Here is a 23157-nt window from a genome sequence, read left to right as displayed (position 1 = left end):
TTCTTTCTTTTTTTTTAACATGAAAGTGACTGAGTGTTTCATGGATGAAAATAAAAATCGCTCAGGTACACATATGTAACAGAAGTGGTTGGAGATACAAACATTTTGACTAATAGTTTTGGCATTGCCATGCCTTCTCCGGCCCCGCCCCCAACATCCAGTAAAACCAGAAGCCTAGACATACAAAGAGGTGAATAGTGATTAGAAAGCAAAAGCCTCAGAGGGGAGCCTTGCCCAGGGACATCCAGGACATTGGGGCCAGGGTGAGAGGCTATAAATGGGGCCATAGTTTATCTCTGTAGAAGGTACCTGTCTAAGCCAAAACCTTCAGGATGGATGGAGTGAAGGCTATTGTGGGGAGAGAAAGCCTCGTGTTATGGGGTGGGTGTGGGTTGGGGAATGAAGCAGAAATAGAATCCGCAGTGAAAACATCACCAATTCACCCAACCCCCACGTCAGGGAGACAAAGGGCCCTTTAGGGAGCGAAGGTTCTGGCCCACCTCCTCTAAAGGGAGTCTCTAGGTGTTCCTGGGCTGCTCAACTGAAAGAAAATCGGTCTTGAATCTAATCTATTCTTTCTCAGCCCCTGCATCCGCGCGTAAGGGGTCTCTCTCTTCCCGTAGCCAGACCTAAAAGGGTCGTCTCCCTCAGACCCCAGATTCCTCATCAGCCACGCAGGACACCGCAGGGTTGAGAGGGTGCACACCCTGGTTCCTCCACTCAGCCCGTCCACTGCGCGAAATAACGCACAAAAATTCCCCCCAAATCTTTCCTCCAAGTCTACATCGCAGGGCCGTTGGCGACTTACCGCTGGTGGCCGGCCGGGAGTGTCGCAGTAAGCGTCCTTGGCAGGGCCGGGAGCCGCTCCCGAGCCGCGCACGGAGCTCAGCACCACGGTCAGCTCCCGGCGCCGCGCGTCCCCGCCAAGTGGGGGAGGAGGAGGGCCAGAGCCCGCCCGCAGCGGCTGGAGGGGCTGGGCGGCTGCGGCAGGAGGCGGGCAGGCGAGGGTTAAGCTGCCGGAGAGCACTGGGGAGGGGGCGGAGCCGGGCCGGGAGCCAGCTCGCCAGAGAGGCAGGCGCCCCCAGCGAAGCAGTGGGCGAGATGGAGGGCTCTGGGCCTGGGTGGGGGATGCTCCCGAAGAACTGCAGCCTCCTTGTGCCGCCACCGCTTGGGCCCCGCTCGGTCTCGCTTTGTTAGTATTTCTCCCGGTCTCTGTCTCTGTTTGTCTGTCTCCCCGCAGCGCTGTGGTTTTACATCCTTCAGGCCTTGCTGCCAGGGCTGCCAGGATGTACAGACGCCCAATGGTCTCTCCTGGTTCGCGACTGCACGCCTGCGCGGCGGTCTGAACCCCTTAGAGCTCACAGGTGTGGGTGCACTAATCCCTGCAGCCGGTAGCGCCCAGGCAGATTTAATCCCAACGCTCTCGGAAGGGCTGGGCACACGGGGCCTAGTTAAAGATTCCTACTCAAGATTCCGAGCTTGCTTGGAAGAAGTGGCAGTCCAGTCTCGGGATGCAGGGCTGAGTTTTACAGAACCTTTTTTACAGAGTGCCTTTCTTGTACCGAATTGTATTACTAATGGAACGCTTCCCTTAAAGCGCTTCCCTTACAAGTACTTACTGTGTGAAGTCAGCCGGTGCTTTGCCCTGCAGCAGTTTGTGGGGAAGAGCAGAAATGTTGTGGGGACTCTCCCCTCTGAGCTCAGGACCAAGGACCTGATGGTGGGAAAGGAATAAAGTAAGGATTAAATAACTTCTGGATGGCTCTGGGAGCGGTGCCAGGACCATGGGGGAAGGTGTGTGGGGTGGAGAGGGGCGGGAGCGCACAGCTGGTGCTGGTGAAGCTGCCTATCCCTCAGGAGTGTGTAAGGGAGACAGAGATCCGGGTGGTGGTGATGGCTGATCCCACACAACAGGGGTGAGTGCAGGCAGTGAATGATGGAAGGAAGGACTCAGGGGTCGCCTAGTCCAGCCTTGGGTTGAGACCCAAAAGAGGTCAGGACTAGGGCAAATGACAAAAACCATGAGTTCCTTTCAGCCTGATGGTCTCCACTTCGTCCCCATGTCCAAAAAACCCTCTAGACACAGGGTGTGTCATGTTGGTGTGGGCTGTCTTTGGCATAACCCATCAACCTTCTTTATAGTCATCTTGAGATCATTTCACCCTAGAGTCAAGAGGCTTCTCACTGCTGTCCCTTCCTCCAGAGAGTGTCTGCCACCACCTTTGGATAAGTCCACCTAATTAATTGCATTTCTTGCTATTAAAGGGCCTTTCTACCTAGTGACTGATGCAAGATGACCCCAGGTGTCCCCTCTCCCTGTGGTGTAGTCCTGACCTTTTCTGGCAGTTTCTGGCCATCAGACTTCCCTCAGTCAATTCTTCCCTGTTAGGTAGAAACAAAGGCTGGTCTATGTTTCATCGCCACATACACCCTGAATCAAGAGGAGGACTCCCACAGACTCCACAGTCCTCACTAGCTGAAGTTAACAAACGTTACTTTCTTCTGTTAGGATCTTCCATCTTCTGCATTACAAGGACTTTATATTTTTCTTAATTTTCTCCTGTTTTGAGGATAATTATGGGCTTAACTTCTTCCAGTGGGTGATAATTGCTCTTTTCCATCTGAACCTGTTACCCTTGGGCCAATGAGAGCTATTCTAAGCCATCTACTCTCATCCTTTCAGAGAATTTTAAAACATCCTTACTTTTAGGGGCAGGTGGGTGGCTCAGTCGGTTGAGTGTCCGACTTCAGCTCAGGTCATAATCTCACAGCTTGTGGGTTCAAACCCCGCATCAGGCTCTGTGCTGACAGCTCAGAGCCTGGAGCCTGCTTTGGATTCTGTATCTGCCTCTCCTATGCTCATGCTCTGTCTCTGTCTCTCTCTCTCAAGAATAAATGAACATTAGAAAAATTTTTTAAATAATATAAAATATACTTTTAGGTAACAAAACAAACTATGTGTATAATTTATAATATATAATTTTTTTCTTTCCCAAAGATATGGGATCAGGTCTTCTCCAAGGATCCCCTGGAATGATCTTTCACAGCAAGATTTCCCAGTTCAGAAACTACTGATGATTTTTCTTTAATAGTGTCCTATTGTAAACTTCCTTTATGTAATTTTTATAACACACTTAGTTTTCTTATCAGACCTCACAACATTTTTGGGCCATGGCTGTAACTCTTTTCATCCCTGGCATGAGCCCTTAGGGTTCTCTGACCTTGCTCCCTGTCCTCTTGATTGGCCAGCGGGTCTCAGACCTTCTGGCCATAACCCTTGCTTTCTGAAAGACCCAAAAGATTTCAGTTGACTGAACACAAATACAATACGTAGGTGCTGATCTGTCAACTGCATTGGTCATGGTGCAAGAATCCAGGTTTGCAGCCTGAACTCAGTAGTTCCTTATGGATCCTACATCAGAGAAGACTGGGAAATGAGACAATGGGATCCTAAGAAGGCTGGCAGGGCTGGGACTGTCAACTTGGAGAAGAAATGCTTCAAGGGCCACAATTTGGAGTAGGTATCTGGGTGAGGAGGAGGAACTCTAGTACTCAGGCTAGTTCTCCTGCAGAAAGTTGTTCTCCCCAATCTCAAACAAACGCACATTAGAGAGTACATTCACATGATGTGGCCTACTGAAATGACTTGGTGGTTTCTTGTTCTTCAAAGCTATCTGTATTTTGTTTTATTTAAAATATGGAATACTTCATGGATCTGCATGACATCCTTATGCACAGGCAATGCGAATCTTCTTTGTATCATTCCAATTTTAGTACATGTTCTGCAGAAGTGAGCACAAAATCCATCTATATTGTAAAACTTCCATTTAAAAAAATTGAACACAGTTGTTTCTTTTTCTTTTTTAAAATTCTGGTAAAATATATATAACATTGAATTTTCCATTCCAATACGTTTTAGGTGGACAATTCAGCATCATTAGGTACATTCACATGGTTGTGCACCATCACCTCTAGCCATTGCCAAGATATTTTTATCACCTCAACAAAAACTATGAACTAAGCAAAAACTCATCCTTCTCTCCCTAGCTGGGGGTAACCTCTATTTTACTTTCTTTCTCTGTGAATTTGACTGTTCTAGGTAACTCTTAATGAGGGAATTATTCAATATTTATCCTGTTGTGTCTGGTTTATTTCACTGAGCTTAAGGTTTTCAAGATTCATCCATGTTGTAATATGTATCAAAATTTCATTTCTTCTTAAGGCTGAATACATTGCTTTATCCATTCTTCCATTGATAGACATTTGAGTTGTTTCCACCTTTTGTCTATTGTGAAAAATGCTGCCATAAACATTGGTATATAAATATCTGTTCAAGTTTCAGCTTTCAGGTCTTTTGAGTATATTCCTGGAAGTGGAATTATTTGATCATAATGGTAATTCTATGTTTAATTTTTTGAGGAACATTGTACTTTTTACTACATTCCTGCTAGCAATGCCAAAGTTCTCCATTTCTCTACATCCTTACCAATACTTGCTATTTTCCATGATTTTGTTGTTTTTCAATTAATAGTCATCCTAATGAATATAAAGTAGTATCTCATCATGGCTTTGACTTGCATTTCCTTAATGATTAGTGATGGTAGGAAATCTTTCATGTGATTATCAGCCATTTGTATATATTCTTTGGAGAACTGTCTGTTCAAGTCCTTTATGTATTTTTAAATTGGATTGTCTTTTTTTTTCCCAGCTGTATTGAGGTATTACTGACATATCCATATGGAAGTTTAGGGCATACAACCTGGTTATTTGATACATGTATATATGGCAAAACATCCCTCCTCAATATTAGGGTGTTGTAGTAACATTTGAAGTTTACTCTCTTAGGAATATTCAAGTATATAATACAGTATTGTCAATTATTGTCATTATGTTGTACAGTAGATCCCCAAACTTATTCATCTTATGCTGGAAGTTTCATCCTTTGGTCAACATCTCCCCATTTCTCCCCCCACCATCCCCTGCCAACCACCCTTCCACTCTCTACTTCTATGAATTCAGCTTTTTTAGATTCTACATACAAATGAAATCATATAGTATTTGTCTTTGTCTGACTTATTTCTCTTAGCCCTCAAGATAGGTCCATGTTGTCACAAAAGGCAGGATTTCCTTTCTTTTTTATAGATGAATCATATTCCATTATGTTTGTGTGTATATATGTGTGTATATGTATATGTACATGTATATACATGTACATATTATTTATCCATTCATCCATTGATGGACACTAAGGTTATTGCCAAGTCTTGGCTATTATGAATAATGCTGGAATGAAATATGTATATGTATATGTACATGTATATACATGTACATATTATGTATCCATTCATCCATTGATGGACACTAAGGTTATTGCCAAGTCTTGGCTATTATGAATAATGCTGGAATGAAATATGTATATGTATATGTACATGTATATACATGTACATATTATGTATCCATTCATCCATTGATGGACACTAAGGTTATTGCCAAGTCTTGGCTATTATGAATAATGCTGGAATGAAACATGAGGGTGCAGACATCTCTTTGAGATAGTGATTTCATTTCCTTTGGATATATACCCAGAAGTGGAATTGCTGGATCATAAGAAATTCTATTTTTAATTTTTTGATGAACCTCCATTCTTTTTTTCATAGCGGATAACTCAATTTACATTCCCAACAACCACATACAAAGATTATATTTTCTTCACGGTCTCTCCAACACTTGTGGTCTCTCGTTCTTTTGATAATAGCAATACTAACAATTGTGAGGTAATATCTTGTGGTTTTGATGTGCATTTCCCTGATAATTAGTGATGTTGAACACCTTTTCATGTTTCTTGGCCATTTAGAAGTCTTCTTTGGAAAAAATATCTGTTCAGTTCCTCTGCCTATTTTTTAATTAATTGTTTTGTTGTTGTTGTTACTGAGTTGTATGAGTTCTTTATATACTTTGGATAATAGCCCCTTATCACATAGAGAGTTTGTGAATATTTTCTCTCATTCCATAGATGCCCTTTACATTTTGTTGATTGTTTCTTTTGTTGTGCAGTGCAGAAGATTTTTAGTTTAATGTAGTTGCACTTTATTTTTGCTATTGTTGCTTATGATTTTAGTGTCATATTTTAAAATCCATTGCCAACACCAAGACAGCTTTTCCCCTTGTCTTTTCTTTTATGAGTTTTATAATTTCAGGTCTTAAATATATTAAGTCTTTAATCCATTTTGAGTTAATTTTTATAAGTAATCTAAGATAGGGCTTCAGTTTCTTTTTTCTGCTTGTGCATATACAGTTTATTGAAGAGACTATTCATAGTCTATAAATATGCTATGGTATTTTGATTACTACAGCTATGCTATGCTATAGTACTATGCTATTTTGATTACTACAACTTTGGCATAAAATTTGAAATCAGGAGGTGTGATGCTTCCAGCTTTGTTCTTTCTCAGGATTTGTGTTATTCAGGGTCTTTTGTGGTCTTTTTGGAGTTTTAGGATTGTTTCTTCTGTTTCCATTAAAAAGTGCCATTAGAGTTTTGATAAAGATTGCATTAAATCTATAGATGACTTTGGATAGTATGGACCTTTGAACAATATTAATTCTTCCTCCACAAACTTGGAATATTTTCCCATTTATTTCTATCTTCAGTATCTTTCATCAATGTCTTGTAGTTTTCAGTGTACAAATCTTTTACCTCTTTAGTTAAATTTACTCCTAGGTATTGTATTATTTTTGATAATATTACAAATATAATTATTTTATTTAATTCTTTTTCAGATTATTGTAAGCATAGAGAAATGCAACTGATTTTTGTATGTTGATTTTGCATCTTTCAACTTTACTAAATTTGTTTATTAGTTCAACAATGTTTTGGTGGAGTCTTAGGAATTTCTACGTATATCACATCATCTGGAAACAATGACAGTTTTACATATTCCTTTCCAGTTTGGATTTCTCTTTTTTTCTTTTCCTCAGCTAATGGCTCTGCCTATAGTTTCCAGTACAATGTTGAATTAGGAGTGGTGAAAGTTGTCTTATTCCTGGTCTTAGCAGAAAAGTTCTCAGCCTTTCACTGTTGAGTATGATGTTAGCTGTGTGCTTGTCATATATGGCTTTTATTGAAGTATACCCTTTTATATCCATTTATTGAGCATATTGATCCTGAAAAGACATTGAATTCTGTCAAATGCTTTTACTGCATCTATTGAAGTGACCATATGATTTTTCTTTCATTCTATTAATATGGTGTACCATATTTTATTGATTTGTGTATTTTGCTTGCTTGGGAGTGTTTCATACATATGAAAGTATATAGCACACTTGTAAAGGTAAATATGCAATCAGATTTAGAAAATGATAATTTGTAATAGAATGGTATGTTAACCACTTAACTATAGTTTGAAAGTCAGAGGGAAAGACTATTAAAAATAATTATGGCTACTATACTTTGTTAATGAATTCAATATAAAAAGAAGTAAAAGTGACATCAAAAATAAAAGCAGTGGATTAAAAGGTGAATTTTTTAACAGGTGATCAAAGTTAAGTTACTATTGGCTTAAAAAGGACTGTTTTATCTATGATATGTCTTATGTAAGCCTCAGGATCATCACAAAGCAAAACCCTAGAGTAGATTCACAAAAAAATAAAGAAAGGGGAAACAGAGCACACCACCACAGAAAATCACCAATTTACAAAAGCAGGCAGAAACAGAGGGAAGAAGAAACAATGAAACTACATAGCATCAGAAAGCAATGAACAAGATAGCATTAGTAACTCAACAACAACCCAATTCACCAGTCAGAAGGCACAACGTGCTGGAGTGGCTAAAAACACAAGACCAGCTCACATACTGCCTGTAAGAGACTCACTTCAGCTTTCAGGACACATGTAGGCTCAAAGGGAAGGAATAAAAAAAAAAAAAAAAAAACAACCAGGCAAATAGAACAAAAGTGGGGTAACTATATTTAGATAAAATAGACTTTAAGCCATAAAAGGTAACAAGAGACAAAGAAGATCATTATATAATGATAATTGGGTCAATACATCAAGAAGCTATACCAATCATAAATATATACATACCCAACATCAGAACACCTAAATATATAAACTGAATACTAGCAGATCTGAAGGGAGAAACAGACAATACAGTAATAGTAGAGGCCTTCAATATCCCACTTTCAACAATGAATAGATCATCCAAACATAAAAAATCAATGAGGAAACATTGAACTTAACCATGCATTAGTCAAAATGGACCTAACAGACATCTATAAAATGTTCCATCCAACAGCAGCAGAACACACATTCTTCTCAGGTGCACACAGAACATTCTCCAGGATAGATCATATGATAGGTAACACAGAAAACCTCAGCAAATTTAAGATTGAAAAGATCATACCACTGATCTTTTCTGACCACAATGGCATGAGACTAGAAATCAACAAGAAGGGGAAAGCTGGAAATTTTTAAAGCATGTGGAAACTAAACAGCACACACCTGAGCAACCAATGCATAAAAAAATCAAAATGGAAATTTAAAAATCTCAAAACAAATGAAAATAAAAACAACACACCAAAACCTATGAGATCCTGCAAAAGCAGCTCTGAGAGGGAAATCTATAGCAACAAATGCATATAGTAAGAGAATAGAAAGGTCTCAAACAACTTAACTTTACACTTTAAGGAACTAGAAAAAAAAAAGAACAAATTAAGCCCAAAGTTTGCAGAAGGAAGGAAATAATAAGGATCAGAGCAGAAATAAATGAAATAGAGACCAGAAAAACAATAGAAATGATGAATAAAACAAAGAATGGGTTTTATTGAAAGGTGAAAAAAATTAACAAACCATTAGCAAAACTAAGAAAAAAAGCAAGAAGCCTCGAATGAATAAAATTAGAAATGGGGGTGCCTGGATGGCTCAATACAATTAAGTGTCCACCTCTTCATTTTGGCTCAGGTCACGATTTCACTCACAGTTTGTGAGTTCAAGCCCTGTGTTCAGCTCTGTGCTGACAGCGCAGACCCTGCTTGGGATTCTCTCTCTCTCTCCTTCTCTCTCTGCCCCTCCCACTCTCACTCTCTCTCAAAATAAATAAACTTAGAAAAAATTCTAAATGAAAAAGGAGATATTATAACTGATACCACAGAACTATATAGGATTATAAGAGACTTCTATGAACAATTATATACCAGTGAATTGGATAACCGAGGAGAATTGGAAAAATTCCTAGAGATGTATATTCTATCAAAACTGAATCAGGGAGAAATAGAAAACCTGAGCAGACTAAGTATATTGAATAAGTATTCAAAAAACTCCTAGCACGGAGGTGTTCAAAACCACTGGTAGATTTACTAAACATTTAAAGAAAATTAACCCCAATATTTATTAAACTCTTCCAAAAAATTGAAGAAGAGGGGACCTTCCCTAACTTACTTTAAAAGGCAGCATTATCCTGATACCAAACCCAGATATAGACACTACAAGAAAAGAAAACTAAATTCCTGATGAATATAGATACAAACATTTGCAAAAAATAGTAAACTAGGGGTGCCCGGATGGCTCAGTCAGTTGAATGTTCCACTCTTGATTTCATCTCAGGTCATGATCCCCAGATCATGGGATCAGGCCCTTCATGAGGCTCCTGGCTAAGTGTGAAGCCGGCTTGAGATTCTCTCTCCTCCCTCCCCATACCTCCCTACTCACATTCTCCTCTCTCTCTCTCTCAAATTAAAAAATATATATATTAGCAAACTGATTTCAATAACATATTAAAAGAATCATACACCATAACCAGGTAGGATTTATCCTTGGAATGCAAGCATGGTTCAGCATACACAAATCAATCAATGTGATAAGCTACATTAATAGAATAAAAGAAAAAATAATATAATCATTTCAATAAATGATTGAAAAATCTGTTGACAAAATACAACATCCTTTATGATAAAAATAATTCTCAACAAATTGGGTGTACAAAGAACATACCTCAACATAATAAAGACCAATGGAACAGAATGAAGAGCCCAGAAATAAATCCAAACTTATATGGCCATTTATTATTTGACAAGAGAGACGAGAATACTCAATGGGGAAAGGATAGTCTCTTCAACAAATGGTGTTAGGAAAACTGGGTAATCAAATGCAGAAAAAAAGAAATTGGAACCTTATTTTAAGCCATTCACAAAAATTAACTCAAAATGGGTTAAAAACAAACATAATTCCTGATGCCATAAAAATATCAGAAGAAAACATAGGGAAGAACCTCATCACAATGATTTTTTAGTTAACACACCAAAAGCACAAGAAACAAGACGCAAAAATGAATGAGTGAGACTACATCAAACTAAAAAGCTTCTACATAGAAAAAGAAGCAATCAACAAAATGAAAAGGCAACCTAGAGAAGGGGAGAAAATATTTGCAAATCTGTATCTAATAACATGTTAATATCCAAGATATATTAAAAAATAAACAACTCCTACAACTCAATGACAAAAACCAAACAATTGGATTGAAAAATGGGCAGAGAAACTGAATAGAAATTTTTCCAAGACGACCTTCAAATGGTCAACAACTACATGAAGAGGTGCTCAACATTGCTAATTATCAGGGGAACGGATGCCAAAACCACAATGAGATATCACCTCACACTTGTCAGAATGGCTATCAACAAGAAGACAAGAGATAACAAGTTGGCAAGGAGGTGGAGAAAAGGGAACACTGTACACTGATGGTTGGAATGCAAATTGATATAGCCACTATGGAAAACAGTACGGGTTTTTGAGGTTCTCAAAAAACTAAAAATAGAATTACCAAATGATTCACCAATCCCACATCTGAGTATATATTTAAAGGAAATGAAAACAGGATATTGAAAAGATATCTGCATCTCTATGTTTACTTCAGCATTATTGATGGAAATAACCCAAGCAGAAAAAGATGTATATATACATATGCACACAATGAAATATTATTCAACCATAAAAAAGAAGAAAATTGTACCATTGATAACAACATGAATGGACCTTGAAGGCATCATGCTTAGTAAGATAAGCTGGACAGAGAAAGACAAAAACTGTACGTCACTCACACATAGAATTCAAAGAAGGCAAGTTCATACAAATGGAGAGTAGATATAGCATAGAAAATTGTTAAAGGATTCAATATTGCAACTGGAAGATTAGAGTTTTGCATGGCATAATGATTACAGATAGCAGTACTGTATTATATACCTCAAAATTGCTAAGAGACTGGATCTGAAATGTTTTAACCATAATAAAGAAATGATAATTATGTGTTGTGTCAGTGGTGTTAGTTAAAGCTATATTGGTGATCATATTGCAATATATAAATGTATCTAATCAACATATTGTACACCTTAAACATATACAATATTATATGTCAATTATATCTCAATTAACTAAAGAAAATATGCATGTGCAATGATAAGTGTAGGATAAATAACTAGGAACAGAATCCTGGGTCAGGTGTATGAGTAAAAACGCTCATATGGGCTAAGATTTGTGAGCATGTGATTTAACACCAGACTGCCTGAGTTTGAATCCCAATTCTACTACTTATTAGATGTGTGATGTTGGAGAAGGTACTTAACTTCTCTCTCTGTGTCTGACTTTCCTAATCTGTAAATGGGAAAGATGACATGGTGTCTATCACACAGCGTTATTATTGTGTGAATTTTAAACATTGTTAGTTACTGCAAATTGCCCTCCCTAGAGTTTAGAACAATTTATAATCTTACAACCCATGCTTATCACAGTAATCAAAAAAAAGGTATTCTTAAACTTATAGAATTTTTATCAATTCAAGAAGTGGAAAATGTTATGTCATTGTTTTATTTTCCATGTCTATTGTATTAGTGTAGTGAATCACCTTTTCAAAAACTTATAAGACTTGACTAGTTTCTTTTATGTGCACCGGGTATATGTTTTTCAGCAGTTTTTAATTGTGTGATTTGGGGTTAAACTTATGGACTATATAATACATATACATATGTATATATTATATATATATATTATGGACTATATATATTATGGACTATATATATATTTATATATATATATTTAATGTTTATTCATTTTTGAGAGACAGAGATAGAGCGTGAGTTGGGGAGGGGCAGAGAGAGAGGGAGATACAGAATCCGAAGCAGTCTCCAGGCTCTGAGCTGTCATTACAGAGCCCAACGCAGGGCTTGAACCCATGGACCATGAGATCATGACCTGAGCTGAAGTCAGACGCTCAACCAACTGAGCCACCCAGGCGCCCCTGGACCTTATATTTTAAGGAAACCACTCATTTTTGAGATCAGTAGCAAGTATTTTGTCACAACTTTTGATTTGTCTTTTGACTTTACTTATGGTATTTTTCCCTTCTGTAGAGTTTTATAGCTTTAGATAAGTAAATCAATTAATATTTCCTTGTAACACTTCTGTGTTCTATATCCCATTTAAGAAGGCTTTCTACTGCCTTTGATGGCTTTATTTTTATATTTAAATATTTCTTTCATGTGAGATTGTTTTTAAAGCTAGATGGCCTCCCAGGTGTCCTAAAATAATTGAATAATTCATCATTTCTCACTGATATAGAATGATGCCTTTACTATCTATCTGTTATCTATCATCTATCTATCTATCTATCTATCTAGCATCCATTTACCATCTATATTATCTTATCATATTATTTTATCTTATCTAGGATTGGGAACAAAGGGAAGTGATTGGGGTTACCAGACCTAGAAGTTCAGTGAAGAGGTTTTGTGTCACTGAAACTCAGACTCTCAGAGGAAGAGGTGCTGTCTGGTGATGATACTTCTGAGGGACACAAAGAGAGAGAATCCAAAAGGGTGGAAACTGGAACCAATTGTTACTGCTGAGGTAAAGGGCTATTATTGAGGTGATGCAGACAAGAACAGGGAGCAAAACTGGAAGGGTCAGTATTTTATTCCTCCTTGTGCCCTCCATTCTCTCTCTAGGACCCTTTTGGGCAGAGTTTAACAAGAGACGAGTGGGCAAAGGAGAGTGTGGCTTGAGAGCCCAGCTCCAGCATCACAAAGATAAGTATAAAGGGTGGGAATTTTTGCAGGGGGACAATAGCTTACTAACCTGCGTGCCATATGTTTTAGAACTACTTCTGGACTTTCTATTTTGTTCTGTTCTTCTGGCAGTTCATGTGCTAGTACCACATTGTTTTATGTCTCTGCTATGACTAGTGCCCACTCATTAGTCTTCTTTTTCAGAATATTCCCCGTTCCTTTATCTTTGTTCACTATTTCTTTTTCCCAAAGCAACATTGCTGTAAGTATGGATTGGTATAATGTTAAACCTATCAATTGGTAGAAATAATTGTCCAGTGTATGATGTAGAATATTCAGGACAGGGCTTTCTATGAGTTCAAGGCTTCTTTGTTGTTGCTTAAACCCATAATTTATAACACCCCCACTTTCTGGACCAAATTCTGTATAAGTTCATGTTCTTAGTCGCCAGCAACAGAACTGTCCTCTGACTGGTTCATCCAGAGAAAAGACTGCACTGAAAAATTTTGAGTAGGTCTCAGAATTTTCAACAGCCCTGCAGAACAAGACACAGAGGCCATGTAGCCATAACCCAGCCCAAACCATAGTACCACCTCTGCTCCTGGCAAGGTGAGGCTGTGGCTTGCACATTGACCACACAGCATGGACCTAGCTCTTCTGCTGTCATCACTGGCTCCTGTTTCCATGTATGGGTTGGGGACATCCCACCAAACAAGCCCAAGTCATGCACCCACCACTGGCAGGACAAACTGTAAGGGAGGGGAAGCAAATCTGGATATTCTAACTTCCCAAAACATATCGAGAGAGTGCAGAGCTCTCTCATCCAGGTGTCCACAGATGGCTTCTATTGAGCCTACAAATGAGAAAATCTGTGTCCCATTGTCCAAGACTTCCCTGCCATTAATGGGAAAGTTAATATACATGCTCATCTCTGGGCCAGTAACAGCCAGTTACAGTTGCCCTAGAAATGCTTGTTCTCTTGACCACATTCCTTACCCTCTCTAGGTCTTTACCTTCTCATATATAAAGGGAGGTAGAAAGGTGGGAGAGCTGAAGAAGGAAAGGCTGTAGGTCACGTATTTTATTAATTCTTTTGTTTAACACAGCATATGTTAAACAGTATGTATAAGTTCTATGCAATTTTAAATATAAGAAATGGAACAAATACTGTGGACCCTGCTTATAAAATATATTAAACATAATTTAGAAAATCCCTGTTATCTCCAGTGACATCTTCCTCCTTCCCACATATAGTCTTTTTTTCTGAATTTTGTGTTAATCACATTCTCTTTTATACTTTCCAAACATAAGCATGTATTGGTAAACTTCATGTTGTTTAATCTTCTCCATTTCCTTCTGCTTTATAGAAATGAAACTGGAAAATATGTATTCTTCTGTCACTTGCTTTTTCCAGCAACAATATCCTTGTGAGATTCACCAATGTTAATGTGTACGCTTTTTGTTCACTTTTCAATGCTGTATAGTGTTCTGTTGTATGAATATTCCATAATGCATTTACCCATTCTTTTTTTCCTGGCCATTGGTGTCATTTTCCATTTTTAGCTATAGTAGCAGTGCTGCCGTGAACACAAAATACCTGACAAATGTTTCTCTAGGAACTGTATCTTGAAATGTAATTCCTGGATTATAGAGTAGGGCATCTTCAACCTTGTTATTTTCCAAAATGGCTGTAAATTGCTATAGTAACCCTCCCTGTATCCTTGTCCCTTGTAATGTGATTTGGAGCTTCTCCCATCAGGAGGTAGAGTCTGTTGTTTCATCCCTTGACTGTGGGGTGGTGCTGTTCTTTATCCAACAGAATGTGTTGGAAGTAATGGTGTGCTTGTTCCAAGTCTCTGAGTACTTCCCCTCCCTTGAAACTTCCACTGCCATGTGAACTGCCCAGGTTAATCTGTGGTAGATGTGACACTATGGGGAGCAGAGAAGAGCCATCCATAACCAAACCCACTGTATTATTTTCCTATTGCAGTTGTAACAAATTACCAAAACTTAGTTGTTAAAAATAATACAAATTTATTATCTTAAAGTTCTGAAGATCAGAAGTCAAACATGGGTCTTACTAGACTAAAATTGAAGTGTCTTTTGGAGATCATAAGGGAGAATCTATTTTCTTTTCTTGTCTACATTTTAGAAACCTCCCACATTCTGTGGAAGATGGCTGCTTCTCCATTTCAAAGCCAGCAGTATAGCATCTTCAAACAGTTCCCCCTCTCTGGCTTGTGATTCCATCATCACATCTCCTGCTATCCTCCTGTTTCCTTACTTCTTTGTAAGAATCTTTGTGATTACATTGGGCCCAGGCAGATAATCCAGGACAATCCTCCCTTTTCAGGATTCCATCTGCAAAATCCTGATGAGACACAGCCATTGCTAACTGATAACATACATGTTTTATCTTCAGTTTCTTAATTTGGATACTAGCTCATTAATTTTGAGACTTTTTCCTTTTGGATAGAGCATATATGATTATGTATTGTCCTCTAAATTCTGCTCACATGTCAAAATTTTTGATATTTAATATTTTATTGTTATTCTATTCTAAACATTTTCTAAGTTCCAATATTAATGAACTGGTTTTTGGTCCATGAGTTGCTTAGATCATGGCTTTTAAATTTCCAAGCATACAGCAAAGGAAACAACCAACAAAACTAAAAGGCAACCAACGGAATGGGAAAAGATATTTGCAAATGACATATCGGACAAAGGGCTAGTATCCAATATCTATAAAGAGCTCACCAAACTCCACACCCGAAAAACAAATAACCCAGTGAAGAAATGGGCAGAAAACATGAATAGACACTTCTCTAAAGAAGACATCCGGATGGCCAACAGGCACATGAAAAGATGCTCAACGTCGCTCCTCATCGGGGAAATACAAATCAAAACCACACTCAGATATCACCTCACGCCAGTCAGAGTGGCCAAAATGAACAAATCAGGAGACTATAGATGCTGGAGAGGATGTGGGGAAACGGGAACCCTCTTGCACTGTTGGTGGGAATGCAAATTGGTGCAGCCGCTCTGGAAAACAGTGTGGAGGTTCCTCAGAAAATTAAAAATAGACCTACCCTATGACCCAGCAATAGCACTGCTAGGAATTTACCCAAGGGATACAGGAGTACTGATGCATAGGGGCACTTGTACCCCAATGTTTATAGCAGCACTCTCAACAATAGCCAAATTATGGAAAGAGCCTAAATGTCCATCAACTGATGAATGGATAAAGAAATTGTGGTTTATATACACAATGGAGTACTACGTGGCAATGAGAAAGAATGAAATATGGCCCTTTGTAGCAACGTGGATGGAACTGGAGAGTGTTATGCTAAGTGAAATAAGCCATACAGAGAAAGACAGATACCATATGGTTTCACTCTTATGTGGATCCTGAGAAACGTAACAGAAACCCATGAGGGAGGGGAAGGAAAAAAAAGAGGTTAGAGTGGGAGAGAGCCAAAGCATAAGAGACTCTTAAAAACAGAACAAACTGAGGGTTGATGGGGGGTGGGAGGAAGGGGAGGGTGGGTGATGGGTATTGAGGAGGGCACCTTTTGGGATGAGCACTGGGTGTTGTATGGAAACCAATTTGACAATAAACTTCATATATTGAAAAAAAATAAATTTCCAAGCATATTTTAACTATCTTTTTCATATTTATTTCTAACTTAATTGCACTGGACTCAGAAGACGTGGTCTGCACAAGAATTTCAATTATTTGAAATTTACTTAGATTTGCTTTGTGGGTAGCATGTGGTCAATTTTCTTAATAATTTCAGACGTTTAGATATCCTATATATTCTCCAATTGTTGAGTGTCATATTTTAAATTTGTCCATTGGGTCAAGCTTGTCAATTGTGTTGTTCAAAATTCAATATCCTTGTTTATTTTGCCTGCTTGATCTACCAATTAAGGAGAAATGATCCCCAAATTCTTTATGAGGGTTGATTTATTCATTTCTCCTCATGACTTTATCAGTTTTGCTCTGTTATTCTGTGTTATTCTGTGTTAGTTTTTTGTCCTGATAAACTGGGCCTCATATCATTATGCAATGAGCTTTTTTAGTAATGCTTTTCTTGCTTGAAAGTCTACTTTCTGTCTTCTGTTAGCTTACATTTAATGAGCATTTGCTTTCTGTATCTTTTTCTGTTCTTTTTACTTCCAGCTGTTCTCTGCTATTTATTTAGGGCTATCTTTTATAAATGACATATATCTGATTTAAAAGAAAACTGACAATATTGTCTACCCATCATCAAATTTTAGTCAATTTAAATGTATTGTTTTTGTACATTTAAACTAGTTGTTTGGATTCTATCATATTATTTTATGCTATTTTTCCTGACTTTTCTATATAGTTTTTCCTTTCTTGCTTTATTTTGGATGATTTCTGTTTTCTCTTACTCATTGTATTTGTTCCATAGATTTTTTTGAAAGCTTTCCTCTTTTTGCCTACTCTGTTAGTGGTTACCTTGGGTATTTTAACATACTTGCTTAACAAAGTCTTAGGTTAATATTTCTACCCTCGTCCTGAAGACTGCTAGAACTTTAGAATGATTTGTGTGCAATTATACCATCCCATTCATATGATATTTTTGTATGATACTTTTTTTAACCCCCTAATTAGACATTTTTATTGCTTTCATACAGCCAACCAGACCATGACTGTTCAGATTTATGCACATAGATTTCAATGTTTATTCCTCACCATTTTTTTCATGCACCTCAAATCATCCATGTGGAATAATTTTCCATCTGCCAGAAATATATCCTTTAAAATTTCTTGGGGCGCCTGGGTGGCGCAGTCGGTTAAGCGTCCGACTTCAGCCAGGTCAGGATCTCGCGGTCCGTGAGTTCGAGCCCCGCGTCAGGCTCTGGGCTGATGGCTCGGAGCCTGTTTCCGATTCTGTGTCTCCCTCTCTCTCTGCCCCTCCCCCGTTCATGCTCTGTCTCTCTCTGTCCCAAAAATAAATGTTGATAAAATTTCTTTAATGTGCACTGTTAAGAATAATGTCTTTTGGGTTTTGTGTTCTATAATGATTTTTATTTTGCTTTCTGAAAAGATTGTTTTCCCATGTGTAGAATTCCAGATCAACAGTTATTTCTCTCATTACATCAGACTTTTGCTGTTTTTGTCAGAAGTCAGCTGTCTTTTAAATTGTTATTCTTTTGTCTCTTATCTCTACCTGCTTTAAATAGCTTGTCTTTGTATTCAGTTCCCTGCAGTGTCACATGATGTGCTTCAGGTGGATTATTTGTCATTTGTAGTATTTGTAACTAGTTAAGAGTTCTTGGGTCTGAGGTTTGATATCTTTCAAACATCTGAAAAATTATCAGATATTATGTCTTTAAGTATTTTCCTTTCCACGTTGTCTCTATTGTATTCTTAGATGTCAGTCTTTTCTATTCTAAATACAATGTCTCTTAATCTCTCATTTATATTTTTTTATTTCTTTGTCACTCTAGGCTGAATTTTAGATCATTTATTTAAACCTATCTTCCAGATTTCAAAATATCTCTTCAGTTGTGTCTAATATACTTTTTTTTGTATTGCGTAAAAGATTTATTAACATAACTTCGGAGAGTTCAAAATTAGCTGTAATGAAGAATCTGCTGCATACTATACTTTTTAACCCATTTTAAATATAACCATCTTTTCCAATTCTAATTATTATGTATATATTTTTATTTCTAGAAGTTCTATTTAATTTTTTCCCTAATCTTCTCAGTTATTGTAAAAATGTATTGCTCTTTATTCATATGCCCATGTCATTTTTCATGTCTTAAAACATATTGAGGGGTACCTGGCTGCCTCAGTGAGTAGAACGTGTGACTCTTGGTCTCAGGGCCATGAGTTCAAGCCCCACACTGGGCATGGAGCCTACTTAAAAACAAACAAACAAACAAACAAACATTGAACATTTTTGTATTAGCCAAGTGTCTGACAGTTCAAGGAGCTGGATGTAGTATACTGCTGCTATCTTTTTTCTTCTCACTTTCTTTCATGGTGCCTTATTCTTTTGTGTGATTTTGTGAGTTTTGACTACATGCAATTCATTTTCTTTGGCATTCTTTTACCAGGGAAATTCTTTGAAGCATGAGCTGAAGCTCTAGTCCTGCAGAAGAGCCACATCAACCACAGTATGAGGTTTGTTGACCACAAAAAAAATTTGAAACCTAGTTCTAGTCCTGTCTGAAGGGTAGCTTCTATTTAAGAATTCTTGAGGAATTTTCTTCCTCTTCTGCACAGCACCAATATCAAGGCAGTAAAGTCCTTGCTGTTTGTTAGTTGTCATATATCCTTGTTGAGACTATAATCGTTTGGGGTTCCAGCTTTATAGATGTCTTCATGACACTCCCTGGTATAGATGGGTCCTAGGTTTGCTCTCCTCCCTTCCACATCCTGAGAAGCTACCCAAATGGAGGTTCCTGGTCCCAGATTCAGCAAATCTGCTTGCTTACACTTCAGGTTCAGATTACTTTCAGTAATCTTTTGGTTTCTGTGTGTTTGTCAGCAACATGCTTTGTCAGTGGCCTTGGAGGGTATGGGGGAAACCATTGGAAAGGCACAGATCTGGCCTCAGCTTCACTTTGATCAGAGCTCTGCTGAGTCATTTTACTTGCTTCAATTTTCAGGTAGGGCTTCAGTGAGAAGTTAGCTTTCTCTACTTAAAAACTTTTGAAATGTTGAATGCTGAGGTCATCTTAAAGGTCCTGTTGCACAAGTATATTACAGTTCTCTGGAGTTGATGATAATTGAACGCTGATGCATCCAACATATAATTTTTAGCCTCAGCTTGCCAAACTGTGAAATTTGTAGCTCTTAAAAATGGTGAAGATGTCACTGTGCCTCGTGGAGGAGAAGTGGCCCCCGACCATCCCCAACAGCTACCAGTAGTGGAGTGTATACAGGTATGGGAGCATGGCACGAGGAGCATCATAAGCACCTCGCTGTTGGCTGCCATGAGCCACACATGAGTTTTGGCATCAATGTGGTTGTACTTGGTTAGCATGATATCCAGGCAAAACACCATAACAGGGCTAACGTACAATATGAGTAGCACTGTATGGATGAGCAGGGTGCCCATGGCCCAGGAATAGCCTTGGACCCAGATGCCTGAAGTCCTGGTCTCTGCATAGATCCTCCAGAAGCAGTAGGTGATGAGACCTGTGCATAGATAATAAATGCATAAAATGTAGGTGTGGGTAATAGTGACCAGGGGGCCACAGCCTGGCTCATTGCACAGGGTCAGCTGCAGGATGCATAAGGCCCCTTGTTTCTCTAAACTGGCATCTTGCTGCTTGCTAAGCCAAATGAGACATGTAGGGAAGAATTAGGCCAGCAGCCAGATGAGGGCCACCACTTTCTGGACAGCCTCACATGACATGAAGGAGAAGTAGCACAAAGGATAAGCAACTGCCAGGTAGGTGTGCAGCATGGTGGCCATGAAAGACAGGATGGTGCTGGTGTAGGTAGCAAAGACAACATCTGTGAGAACACCACAGGTGATGTGGCACAGAGTCCGGCCACCCAGGTTGCTGGATGAGATAAGCATTTAGAACACAAGGTAGGCCAGATCTGAAAGCAGGATGCTAGCCAGCAGTAGGTAGTGGAGCTCTTGCCACAGCTTCTGGCTCTTCAGGATGGTTGCCAGCAGCAGGAGGCTCAGAGTCAGTGTGGCTGCAGCCAGCAGGCTTGAGGGAAGGAACAGCCAGCACAGCACGGAGACAGGCACCCTGAGGTCCCCAAGGTTTAGGAGGTGTTGCTGGCTAACGTGGCTTGCTGATGAGCTGGTCAGAGGCTGGCCAGGCTGTTGTGTCCAAGGGGAAGGGTGCCAACTGAACCCCCAGGCTTCCTGGCAGGAATGGCAGGCTTTCTCACAGGTGGTTGGTTCTGTACCCGCCCAAGGTATAGATCTCCCCTGCAGGATCCTCATGGTGCTACTCCTCTGCAAAAATGTTGAGCTTGAGCAGGTCTTAGGGATGACTGTTTAACAAAAATAAAACAACAAAGCAAAATTCTGCTCATACAGGGCTTCCTACATTCATGCATAGCTGTCAGCTGTCCTGGCTGCATGTGTGTGGGCACATCTAAATGGATCAGCCTATTGCCATGATTCACTGGTCACTGATCTCTGATCTCTTGAGAAGTGTCCCCCATTTTGATGTCCCCCAAACCCATCTGGTTGGCTAGCAGGGAGTGTGCAATGAATGCTCACCACATTGGATTGAATTCAGTGGTCATAGTCAGGCAGTCCTATCTGAAGGGAAGGAGCAGCCATCTGGGAACTAGGATTTCTGGACTGTGGAACAGGCCTAGCTTCCGTCTGAGGCTGCACATGACAGGGCCTCAGGAAGTGGTACCAGGCTAGAGGGGCCTGGGTATGCTCACATAGGTGACCCTATGTGTGAATGTGTGTGTGTCCCACAACGCTTCTACACAGGACTCCACATGGGAGAGCATTCAGCTGCCCTCTTGTGGTGTCCCTGTGTGGCAAGACAGATACCCCACTTGGCAGAGGCTGCACAGATGCTAGAGGAAAGGGGCGGAAGGCAGGAGAGAGAAGAGGATGGGAGGTTCACAAGCAGCTGGGACATCACAGGTTATCCAGAAATGTATAGACAGTTATGTGCACTTGGTTGGGGCCCACAGTGGGGTGGCCTGGGAAAGAACAAGGCATGCTCCAGTTCAGGTAAGCAGGCTTTCTGTTATTGAGATCCTGGCTTTGAAACCTTAGGAAGCTTTGCTCATCTCTCTACATTTGTTTCCTTATCTGTGAAATGTGAGTGCTTCCTATGCAGACCTCTTGGAAATGCTGCAAAAACCTAGAGGTTACATACTTAGTGCAATGTGTAGCCTGGGGTAAATGCTCAATATCAGAACACTAGCCCTTACCTTACCACACTCTCCAGAGGCTTGGGTCCTCTCTGCTCCACAGACCCCCTTGCCCTCACTGCAGAAGGAGTACACTAAATGCTTCATGCCCCTGGGACCCCCGCCCCATGCTGCTTGTGCCACACTCCTCCAGCCCCTCTCTGGCCCCACACCAGGCCCCAGCTTGACACCATACTGAGCCCAAGGAAGGAGCTGCTACAGAGCTGTTGACTTCCTGAGCACAGGCGGAATGTTCTTAAGATTAGAGGGAGACAAAAATTTCAGACATTGAGCCACAAGAAGCCCAGCCTCACATCATGAATGTCACTTGGAACATATTCAGCAAGTGACACACCAGAGTCCTGCTTCATCCCTCAGCTAAGGGCCCTCTGACCACACAGGCATTTGCTTTCTGCCTCCCTTCTCTTTCTCAGCAGTGTCAAAGCTGAAGACTTCAGAGGAAATCTGGCTTTGCCTCTTATGATTAACTGTAGCCTTGGCTGAATTACTTTGCCCCTCTGGGTCTCCATGACCCCACTGGGGGCCCATGATGACAATACACCTGTCCTGGAGGCCTGCATCCAATTACACAGGTGCTGACAGTCACTGCCAAGTAAGTAGCTTCTTTCCTAAGAGTGCCCCATGGACAGAGCCTTGCCATAGAACATATCTGGGGTACAGGTAAGGGGAGACCCCCACTTAACTCCCACTCAACCCAGGGACCATGCCTTTCTTGAGGGTTTGTTACAGTATTTGAGGAGGAGCAGCAACTTCATTCTGAAGGTAGACTATAGTAAAGACTCTAAAGGTTGTTCTGACAAAGTACATCTCCCTCCTCCAGAAAATTTGCAATGCCAGAGAGCTAACCCTGCCTCCCTATCTCCTCTGCCAGGGCCTGTGCTCCCCAGGGGGTCTCCCCTCAGACCTTAAGTGGCCCCAGGTCTGGGGAGGGAACAGAGCCCTGCCCTGCAGGTGTACTCTGAAGCCTGTATGCCTAGAGCTGGGCTGGAGGTAAGGCTGCCCCCTGCTGTCAGCTTTACAGATACCCTTGCCAGTCCCTGGCTGTCAGTCTTGCCCTCAGCAGGTGCTTGTCTTAGAATACAGATTCCCTGGGAGAGAGAAACCATTAAATGACAACCCTTCAGTAAAAATGTAACTGAAGGCTCAATCCTTCTGATAGCTGGTGACAGGCAACAGCTCCAGGGAAATGGAAAGTTA

General features: G+C 39.9%; 1 non-coding gene and 1 pseudogene across 1 annotated transcript; both read right to left on the bottom strand.

The window, feature by feature from the left end:
* Nucleotides 1-505: 505 nt before the first annotated feature.
* Nucleotides 506-22047, bottom strand: LOC115519800 (annotated as a pseudogene).
* Nucleotides 3692-3798, bottom strand: LOC115522540. The gene has a single exon (XR_003971444.1). It is a non-coding gene; the product is annotated as a U6 spliceosomal RNA (small nuclear RNA).
* Nucleotides 22048-23157: the final 1110 nt, after the last annotated feature.

The sequence above is a fragment of the Lynx canadensis genome, chromosome C1 (assembly GCF_007474595.2).
Source record: "Lynx canadensis isolate LIC74 chromosome C1, mLynCan4.pri.v2, whole genome shotgun sequence".
NCBI lineage: Eukaryota > Metazoa > Chordata > Mammalia > Carnivora > Felidae > Lynx > Lynx canadensis.
This window is presented reverse-complemented; position numbering and strand designations above follow the sequence as displayed.